This window comes from Hemitrygon akajei, chromosome 13 (assembly GCF_048418815.1).
Source record: "Hemitrygon akajei chromosome 13, sHemAka1.3, whole genome shotgun sequence".
In the NCBI taxonomy this organism is placed as follows: Eukaryota; Metazoa; Chordata; class Chondrichthyes; order Myliobatiformes; family Dasyatidae; genus Hemitrygon; species Hemitrygon akajei.
Genome location: NC_133136.1, coordinates 66042594 through 66053515, shown reverse-complemented (window position 1 = coordinate 66053515; position 10922 = coordinate 66042594). Strand labels below are relative to the sequence as shown.

Below are 10922 nucleotides of genomic sequence, written 5' to 3'. Positions count from 1 at the left end.
CGCACCCCTGCTTTTCTGCCGCAGGCAGCATCACAGCCCACAGTAAGTTCAGCTCCTTCAGTTTCTCCAACTCACCAAATGGGTAGACCTGCAGTACTTCAATTTTTTTATGTCCAGCAAGGTCTTGCAATCGTAAAAAAGTATACTTAAAAAAGACAACAATGCCTTTGTTTGATCCTGAAGAAGCTATTGCATCTGAGCACACTGCCATGTTACCAGAATTAGTCTGTCAATCTATGCCAATTCTGAACTGCTTTATTTTGAAATTAACTTATGTGGGTCTTTAAAGGCTTTCTGAAAATCCAAATATACTACATACATTTGATCTAGTAAAATAACCATCCTCTAAAAGCATTATTTCCCTTTCATAAATTCGTGCTGATTTGTCTCATCCCAAATGTGTAGGTCCTTAACCATGTAACCATATAACAATTACAGCACAGAAACAGGCCATCTTGGCCCTTCTAGTTCGTGCCGAACGGTTATTCTCACCTAGTCACACTGACCTGCACTCAGCCCATAACCCTCCATTCCTTTCCTGTCCATATACCTATTCAATTTTACTTTAAATGACAATACCGAACCTGCCTCTACCACTTCTATTGGAAGCTCGTTCCACACAGCAACCACTCTCGGAGTAAAGAAATTCCCCCTCGTGCTACCCTTAAATTTTTGCCCAACTCTCAACTCATGTCCTCTTGTTTGAATCTCCCCTACTCTCAAAAGAAAAAGCCTACCTACCTCAACTCTATCTATCCCCCTCATAATTTTAAATACCTCTATTGTCCCCCCTCAACCTTCTGTGCTCCAAAGAATAAAGACCTAACTTATTCAATCTTTCCCTGTAACTTAGGTGCTGAAACCCAGGTAACATTCTAATAAATCTTCTCTGTACTCTATTTTGTTGACATCTTTCCTATAATTCTTAATTCTTCTCTGACTCTATTGTAGGAAAGTAACACGGTCAGTTTGTTCAATTAGCCATTTCCAATTACAGTATGTTCTATTGAAAGCAGGTTAGTTTTCAAGATTTTATTCAAAATAGTTCAAATTTTATGCATTTTGTACTAAATGATTAGTAAATTTATATGGAAAACCATGCCAATATTCATTTAGACTACAAGGTATTTATCATATATTGCAATAAACTATAGACATTTCAGTATTAAATTGTAATTTTAAATACAGATTTACAATATTCCTTACAAACCAACCTCTAAGGTGACTTCGTGGGGTCACCTCTGCACCCACCCTCCCTGAGACCCCACGAAGTTTGTCACTTGCAGTATTATTCAAAAGGTATTGTAGAATGCTTAAAGTGGTACTTGCAATGTCAGAAACTATGCTAAAGTTAGTTATAAATCAGAACATATAAATCTGCAAAGGAACAACATCAAATACAAAATAAACCCCCAAAATACTCGATACAAAGTCAAATTAATACATTACATGAATTTTTTAAACAAAATATTGCACAACAGAACTACCTAGAGTCCACATCATTGACATTAGATCTGAAAGGTACACCAAGGCAAAGTAGCTTATTGTTAAATGATTCATGTTACATGAACATGTTGCCACAGCTATTTCAAAAAGTATATAACTTTAATAGTTGCATGACACCATACATTTTCATTTAAGAATATGTCTTGAACTTTTATTACTAGCTGAAAAGTTATCATACACTAGTAAACTAACCATCAACTCAAAAGGTTCTTTCAGTCAGTTCAATTACTCTTGTGCAAAAAAATTCTGAACCCATGAACAACAATCACACACTTGAAAACTTAATGGTTTAATTTTCCAAAAATTGCATGATTTTAAAACTTTGAATAAAATTTCGGCAAAGCATGAGAAGCTGTTAGAAAACCAAGTGTTGTAAAATATAATGGGGCAAACCAATAAAAGCTGCCATTTTACCATCTGTTTATGAACAAAGCTAGTAGATGTGAGCTATATGTTAAATGAATTTTATTGCACATAAATATAATGTAAACATTACATAAACATACTTTGGTACTACTGTACTGTATTTTAGTGTCTAGATAATGTTCAGTAAACAATTATTGTGTTGGTTGCTGTGCTGGTAGAGACCAGCTTTGCAGAGATATGTTTTCCAAAATTTTGCTTAATTATGAAATTAACTTATGTGGGCCTTAAAAGGCTTTCTGAAAATCTAAGTATACCACATACATTGGATCTAGTAAGATAAACATCCTTAAAAAGCAAAAGAGAACATTCTATTCCTTAAAAGATGGCAAGATTTTAATTGTTGACATTCCTTGCACCTTACCCATCGTTTTTCTCCCCCTCAAGCCACATGACCAGTTAGAATTTTTCTATATGTAATTCTGCACAGAAACAACCAGCAGGCTATTTTATATGAAGAACAATGGAATCGTGCTTGATGCTTTAATTTCATATGCAGATATGTGCATACCTTCAAGCAGTGACTATTGGTCAACAAATCAGCTTTTGGAATTTTAGTTTCTACTTAAAGGGAAATCTTGGTAATTTTAGTATGCAAGTGTCAAACACACTAAAATGTAACAAGATCGGGTCTTGTACCTGTGTTTTGATTTAAATGTTGATTTATTTTTTAAAACTTTATTTAGATATACAGCATGGAACAGGCTACACCAGTCCACCCAGATTTAACCCTAGTCTTATCATGGTACAATATGCAATGACCAATTACACTGGACAACAAAGATTTTACTTCCTGAATACCTTTAGGTGTATCATCTGAATTTTGGGCTACTGATCATGAAAATCACCATTTTTTAAAATAAACATGTTTATTTTTTCAATTCATAATTCAAGTCAATTAAAATGTTGCCTACAATGTAAGCTGAAAAGTTTCCTATCTTGTCCAGGCATGCGTAGGCATACTTAGGTGGCATGGCTGCTGCATGGCAGGGTAGGATTTAGTAATAACTACTGGGTTCAGGACTGTAAGGATGGAATTTGCTATCACCAGGCACAAAAATTTCTATGAAGGATTTTGATATTTGACACGGCTTCCCAGAATAACTGATGCCAAGATTAAGGAAAGCATTTTTGTTGGTCCACAAATCAAACAGGTCATCAATGACAGAAAATTTGAAGAATTTCTAGTGGGACCGAAGAAAATCACATGGAAGGCATTCAAAGAAGTTGTTGAAATTTTTCTCGGCATCGACGGAGCACCAAACTACATGCAACTGGTTGAAAGCATGCTTCAAACATTTAAAACCGTGAAATGCAACATGTCACTAAAGATTCATTTTCTGCATTCCCATTTAGACTTCTTCCCTGCAAATCTTGGCGTTGTTAGTGATGAGCATGGTGAAAGGTTTCACCAGGATATTGCAGTCATGGAGAAAAGATACCAAGGCAACTGGAATCCATCAATGCTGGTGAATTATTGTTGGACACTTAAACAAGAAGCTTCAGAAACAAATGAAAGCTTAAACAAATGAAAATCATTAACAAAATATTTTTAACTTAGTTGAACTATTTCAAAGCATCAGCACCATTATGCAATTAAACACATTATATTCAATAAGTTAATTTGTTGTTTCTCCAAATTCCTACATGATACAAGTATTCTGAAATTATATTTGTGGTCATCCTCAAGCAGCTTGTCATAAACACAAAAAAAAAAAAATTTCAGAGGAAGCAACACTTCTGAAAAAATTTGGGAGATTTCCTGGTGGTGGCTGATGGAGTAGCAGCAATCTCCTTTTGCTCCAATTCTAATTATCTTACTATTTCCAATCTGTCTTAAAAACTTCCTTTTTAAGTGTGGTATCTTTTCATTATGGCTACATCAAGGGGTGGCAGAGGTACTAAAAAGGATGATCCCCCTGTTTCCTTGGATTCTATTATGTATTTGCTGCAAAGTCATACACAAGAAGGCTCTGCGAAGTTTCAACAATTCAGCTCTGAATTTAAACAAATAGATGGTAAATTGGATTCTATTCAGCAAACTCTTAATGAACATGATAAAGGTATAAAAAATAATGAAGCAATGTTGTCATCTCTGGAAACGGAAGTGGATGAACTGCAAAAGCAATTTCAGTCCAACAAAAAGTTAAGACAGATTATCAACATAGAAAATAGAAGTAGAAGGAATAACCTACGGGTTCTGGGTCTCGAAGAATTAATCAAAGCTAATCATCCTATGGAATTCTTTGCAAACTTTCTGCAAGAATTATTTCTGGAAATCTTGGCGTCTTTGCCTATGATTGATCGAGTTCGCAGGTCTCCCATGTTTAGACTTCCTAACAGAGATAGACCAAGATCAGTAATAATTTGTTTTCATGAATTTATAACAAAGCAACTGTTAATACGTGAATCTCATCGAAGAGGCATGATTATCGTGGCGGCAAGATTAGAACTGTTGAAGATTACTCACCCGAGGTTATACAGGAACGTGCTAAGTTCAAAGAAATATGTCCGAGTTTTTTTAACAAGGGTTTTAAACGCTCCCTTCGCTATCCAGGTCGTCTCAGAATCACACTTAGAAACTGTTCTTTCGAATGGTTTTGTTCGACTGCTGAGGCACAAAGGTTTTTAAAATTCGAAGGCTAGCTGTCTAGCTTGTTCTTACATGAAGACACAAGATTAAATGAGAAACTTTTAATTCACAAATCCCGTCAAAGGGGCAAGATTCGTTATAGGGTGGAAAATTAGATTCTCAAAGACTATTCGCTGGAATGTGTTAAGTTTAAACAAGCATTGTTGGAATTTTTTAACAAGGGTTTAACATGTCCCTTGACTACCCAGTTTGACTGAGAATCTCATTAAAGATGGACCCTTCGAATGGTTTTGTTTGAATGCTGAAGCATGAAGATTTTTTAAAATTTGAAAGCTAACTGCTTAGCCTGTTTTGTCATGAAGATATAAGATTAAATGCTTAATGTCTTTCTCTATGAATAATGGTATCTTTTACTTTTGGTAAACCTTTGTAACTAATTTCCTTTTGTATTTTTTAATACAGTATTTTTGATATACGAGAATTGGATTTCTAGTCTGGATATTGTTTAGACTAGGTTGGAATATAAACAACCTTGAAACTAAGTGGAGCAATCACCAGATTTTTTGGGTGGTTGCTCCTAGTTGTAGATGCCAGCTTTCTATTGGTCGGTTTTCCTTCTTTGGGAGGTGGTCGGGGGTGTTTTTTTCCCTCTCAGAAGCGGTTTTCAAATTTTTTTAGCCAACTTGTTGCTTGGTTACCATTTCTCAAGGTTTATGGATGGGTTTTAACTTGCATTTTAACCCTTCCTTTAAATAATACTAAAAATGGACCAAACTATTAACTTACTCAGCTTTAACATGAAAGGGTTAAATCGCCCTGTTAAACATAATAAGATTTTTGCTTATATTAAGGTCCCTATTTTTTTTTACAAGAAACTCACATACACAAATGTGATAATCTACGATTTTAGCCATTGGAATGGACTTTGTTTTCATTCGTCTTTTCAGGCCAAATCTATAGTAGTTTTGATTCTTATAGATAATACACTTCCCTTTGTCCAACATTGTGTGATACTAATGGACGTTTCATTATGGTTTCAAGAAAAGTAGATAATAAATTAATAGTATTTGCCAATATGTATGCCCCAAATGTAGATGATCCAGGATTCTTTGAGCATTTTTTTCTGTTTTTAGCAGATCTGAGTCTTTATTCTTTCATGATGGGAGGAGCTTTTAACTGCTAGCTAGACCCAATTTTAGACCGATCATCTTCTAAACCAGTGTCTCTTAATAAATCAGCTTTGTTTATTCAATCTTTTTTATTGAAATGTGGTTAATGTGTTGGTATTTACACAGTTGTAAATATCAACAACTGTGAAATGTGTTGATATTTGGCGTTTCTTACATCCTTTAGATAGGGGGTATTCATTTTCCCCCCATGTTCATCATACGTATTCCAGGATTGATTATTTGTTTTATTGATAGTCAAATAATTTCATCAGTTCGTTCCTGTGAATATAAAGAGATTGCTGTTTCAGATCATGCTCCTGTTATCTGATATGGAGTTTTAAAAATTTCTAGAGAGGCATATTATTTTGTTTTTTGAAGAGAATAAAAAGGAAGAGACTTCTAATCTTATTCTATGGGATACTTTCAAGGCCTATATTAGAGGACAAATTATTTCTTATACTGCAAGTGTTAAGAATAAAGCTAAGAAAGAAAGAATTGAATTAGCCAATCAATTGAAACAATTAGATAAAAAATATGCTATAGCTCCAGATCCTGTTTCATATAAAAGATTTGTTGAAGTTAAAACTAAATATAATCTTTTGTTAACATATCCAATTGAAACTCAACTTCTTAAAGATAAAACTCAATTTTACATTCACGGAGATAAATCAGGCAAAGTATTGGCCAACCAATTAAAAACTTCTGCAGTTAAACAACAAATTAAAGAAATTTGCAAAACTAATGGTGATAGGACAACTGATCACTCTGAAATAAATGACACCTTTAGAGAATTCTAAACTTTATAGTTCTGATTCCCCTAAAGATAATATTGTAATGAATAATTCTCTAGATCAATTAAATATCCCCGCACATTCTGCAGATCATTGTAAACAGATAGATCAACCCATTTCTCATGAGGAAATTGCTGAGGCTATACGTTCATTACACTCAGGGAAGGCCCCAGGTCCGATGGATTTTCTGGAGAATTTTATAAGGCTTTTTCTTCATTAATTATACTGCAGTTACACTTAAGTCTTTTTAGATTCTTCCAAATTGGGTAGCTTGTCTCAATCTTTCTATGAAGCCTCTATTTCGCTTATCCTAAAGAAGAACAAGGACCCAACTGAATGCTCTTCATATAGGCCAATTTCATTACTCAATGTTGATACTAAAATCCTCTCTAAAGTTCTGGCTCGTAGGATTGAAAATATTCTACCTTCTATTACTTCTGATGATCAGACTGGATTTATTAAAAACCGACATTTCCATTTTAATATACGCCGTGTATTAAATATTATTTACTCTCCCTCCCAGGAGATATCGGAATGTGTGATATCCTTAGATGCTGAGAATGCCTTCGATCGGGTTGAATGGATTTATTTAAAATCTTAGAAAAATTTAATTTTGGACCAGATTTTATTCAATGGATTAAATTACTTTATCTCTCTCCTTCTGCCCGGGCTGATACTAATTTTCAAAATTCCAAACCATTTAAACTTCATCGCGGAACTAGACAAGGCTGTCTGTTGAGCCCTTTGCTCTTTGATCTAGCTTTAGAACCTCTTGCCATTGCTTTTCCAGAATCTAACGATATCTGTGGTATTTTATGGAGAGGTATTACTCACAAAATCTCGCTTTACGCTAATGATATATTGCTGGTTAAATGGAAAGATGTTTTTCCTCCTACTCATGCTCAATGGTAATGCGACGTTATGTCATGTTTAGATTTAGAGAAGATTCGTTGTTCAATTTCTGAATCTTGTCAAGACTTTCAAACATTGTGGGGACCTGTTCTGAATTATTTTCAAAACCTTTGTTGGTTAAACTCAGATGTTGGCTATTATTAAATTTTATTATATGAGAAGGTATTTTACCTTATTTTCTCCTTAATGAAGAGCTTCGGTCTTGGTAGGGGTTAGATTCTTTTTTTTGTAATAAATTAGTATAGTTCAATATTGATTAACATATGAATACGGGGTAATGAGATTGTTATTATGAACAGATATAATGTAATTGGTAGTTTTTTAAAATCTTTTTTTGACCTTTTATATACACTTCCTTATACTCTGTATTCTTCTACGTAGAAACTAATAAAAATATTGAAAAAGAAAAAATTTGTTGTCCAGTGTATCCTACTAAGTGGTACGTCTTTGTACTGTGGAAGGAAACTGAAGCATCAGGAGGAAACCTACATCACAGGAAAGACATACAAACTTTCTTACAGAGGATGTCAGAATTGAATTCCGACACCTTGCGCATCGCACTAACCACTACATTACCATGGCACCCCAATTGCATAGAATTGCAAATAATTACAGTACTTTTTTAATATCCAAGATTTTTTTTGAGAACTTTTTTTTTTGCAAAGTAGGCACTGCATTTACAAATATTAGGCTCTATTAGCATTTTGCAGTTGTTAGCTATACATAAATTAACAGGCCAATTTTACTTTAAGCTACGAAAACAATGTTTTCATCTATTCACATTGATTTCTCATCCATTTTGTTGTCTATTTCATTTCATTTTGTAGTCATCTTCACACAAGGGTACTTGTGAAACAATTACGTTTAACATTTCAGCACAAGAATACACATCTTCTCTTAACTCCATCTAATTATTGGATTCTAAAAGGTATACCTGTAGAGTTCTGTGGACCCACTTATTGTTTTATAACATCATTTGAAAAGATATGAAAGAAATCTCTGCATAGAAATATTAAAAATACAAATCAAGCATCTGTACTTATTTTCAAATGAGCAAGCCAAAATACTAAGTATTAACATATTTGAGCAGAAATGCATAAATACCTATAGATTCACATCTTTTTTAAGTATATCACATGTATTGGAAGACTTTACATTTCATTTAAATTCCCTTCCCACTACCATGCCACCGAAATTACTGGAATTTGCTGAAATCCTTCTTGAAAGTTCATGAGATTGTTATGCTCTTCAGTAGCTTAATTAAGTACTTTTTCAAGATGTAGGAACACGGTTCATGTTTCTGGAACACAGAGGACAACAGAGACAATTCCAATGTTCTCATTCAGAACTTAAGTCAAATGGCTGTAAATGCAGAAAATTTTGAAGCATATAACAAATAATAATCTTGTTGACTTTTTTTCCTTTCTGTTGCACAACAGTCAACTGCAGCACCTCAAGGTAAAATTATCTAACTTAAAGAGCAAACCAAAGCTCTGTGGGATACACAAACTTTATACTGGACTTACTTATACTGCAAATAGAAATGCTATTTCTTAACTATAATATAAAAAGTATTTTTATCAATCCTATTCTCAAACCATGGAAATAGATAATTTTTTTCAAGGCACAAAGTTTTTCATTGGATAAGCCACAAATTTTAAGTAACTGTTCCCCTCAATTTAAAACGATTGAAGATACTTCTTATCGCTCTGCAAGTTATACTATGCATTGCAAAAGAAAAAGAAAGAGTTGATGGTGGGCACCATTTCCACATTCCTATCATATTAAACTTCAATATTAGGCTGATTTGTAGTCAGTTTTTTGATCAGGATGAGATACTTCAAGATTAAAAATTTCCTAGAATTGGTCATTCATTTATGGACGTATTCTATTACAACACATAATTAAGTTTGGTTTAATGTTGCTAATTTTACATGTTCAGAAATGGTTTAAATACAGGGGCGGGGGGGGGGGGGTGTAGAGAAGGACGCCCTGAATGCCAAGAAAATATTAATAACTTGAACCTTCCATTATAAAACTCCTCACTTCCCAAGATGGTAATCCATGTCATTCATCAGATGTACAGACATACTTGTTTACTTGAATAAAAAACATTTTAAAAACTTCTATCTGCACAGATTTTTTGGTTACTTTTGGTTTTTAAACTTTTGAGACATTTTAAAAAATAAACAGGTTTAGCAGGTTTTAGGAAAGGAGATTATATGAAGCATAACATAAAGGATTTCAAAATTATCACAAAAGATTTCTAGCAATTATATTGACAATCTATACAAATACATAGGATATGTAATACAAAGAACAAAATTAAATTACATGTTTTGGTCATTGTAGATTTGTCATGTAGATAATCACACATCGTAAAAACATTGGGAACATTCTAAAATACCACAGGTACACAGTTTGATGCAAAAATCAGTTTCATACTTTGGTTTTCATTCAGAAATGTGCAACACTTCTCTCATCTGCCCTTGGCTGAAGTGATTTTGACTGCAGAGATACAAATTAAAAAATAGAGAAGTAAAAGTTCAACTTAATTCATCAGTGGCAACTGAGCAGAATTCTATTCAGAACTAAATGTTTTTTTATTTCATTTAAACTGTTTAATTTCTGTATCAGTTAAAGATATTACAAATTGAAATCATATTTTACAATCCCCGATCTCAATTTTTACAAGGAGGGTCAAGAACCCAAGTGAGAGCATTGAAGGTTACTGCAGCTATCCTGGAGGTGGCTGACAACTGGGGAGTGCAAAGGTCCCCTATAGTCTCTCTCCTCTCAAACAGGTACAATGCATTACTTGTAGGAAAACAGCAGCAGAGTTTTGATATGCAGAAAAGGAGAAATAAAATTGGAAGAGTGATAGTGTTAGGGGATTTTAACAATTGTGGGGGGCAGATGTACACATCTGTGGCTGCTAATCAGAATCCAGAATGGTTTGTTACTCCCTCAATGCGAGGGTCAAGGATGTCTTCAGTTGCAGAACAATCTGAAGATGAAGGGTGAACAGCCAGCAACATAAGCAGAAGGGATGAAGTCATGCAACAAGGAGCTACTTTTTAAAAGCAAGACCTCAAAGGCTGTAATCATTGGACTGTTTCCAGTGTGTACAACCTAGTGAGTATAGGAACATAAGACTAAGTGAGGTCAGTCAAATAATTGACTGAAGGAGGGTGGTGCTTTGGGTTCCTGATCATTGAGACCACAGCAGATAAGTTTACATCTGCACAGTAGGAAGCATTCAAAAGGAGAAATAGTGATGGCTCAGAGCCAATGTTCCTGTAAAGGTGAAAGCCAAGAGTAATGACAACAGAAGACCCTGGATGCCATGGTACAAATGGCTGCAAAAAGGGGGAGAAAAAACAGATGGCAGATATAAAGGATGAAAGTTGGGGAAGCCAGTCAACAATCTAAAAAAGGTAAACACTTAAAAAAAATATAGGAAGTGAAAAGCAGCTCATAAAATATCACAACTGACAGTATTAGGATAAATCCAAAGTTGTTTTCTAC

The 10922-nt window shown here is 34.2% G+C and overlaps 1 protein-coding gene across 2 annotated transcripts in view; it reads right to left on the bottom strand.

The window, feature by feature from the left end:
• Window positions 1-1017: 1017 nt before the first annotated feature.
• The window catches only part of LOC140737963 (RELT-like protein 1), a 78016-nt gene continuing 68111 nt past the window's right edge, over window positions 1018-10922 (bottom strand). The window contains exons 8-9 of one of the 2 annotated variants that reach the window (XR_012101269.1): window positions 9840-9902; window positions 1018-8694 (exon numbers count right to left, since the gene is read on the bottom strand). The gene's annotated coding sequence lies outside the window, so the exon portion shown is untranslated. Of the gene's footprint in view, window positions 9903-10922 lie in introns of both variants that reach the window. The other variant, XM_073064856.1, reaches the window with a different exon arrangement.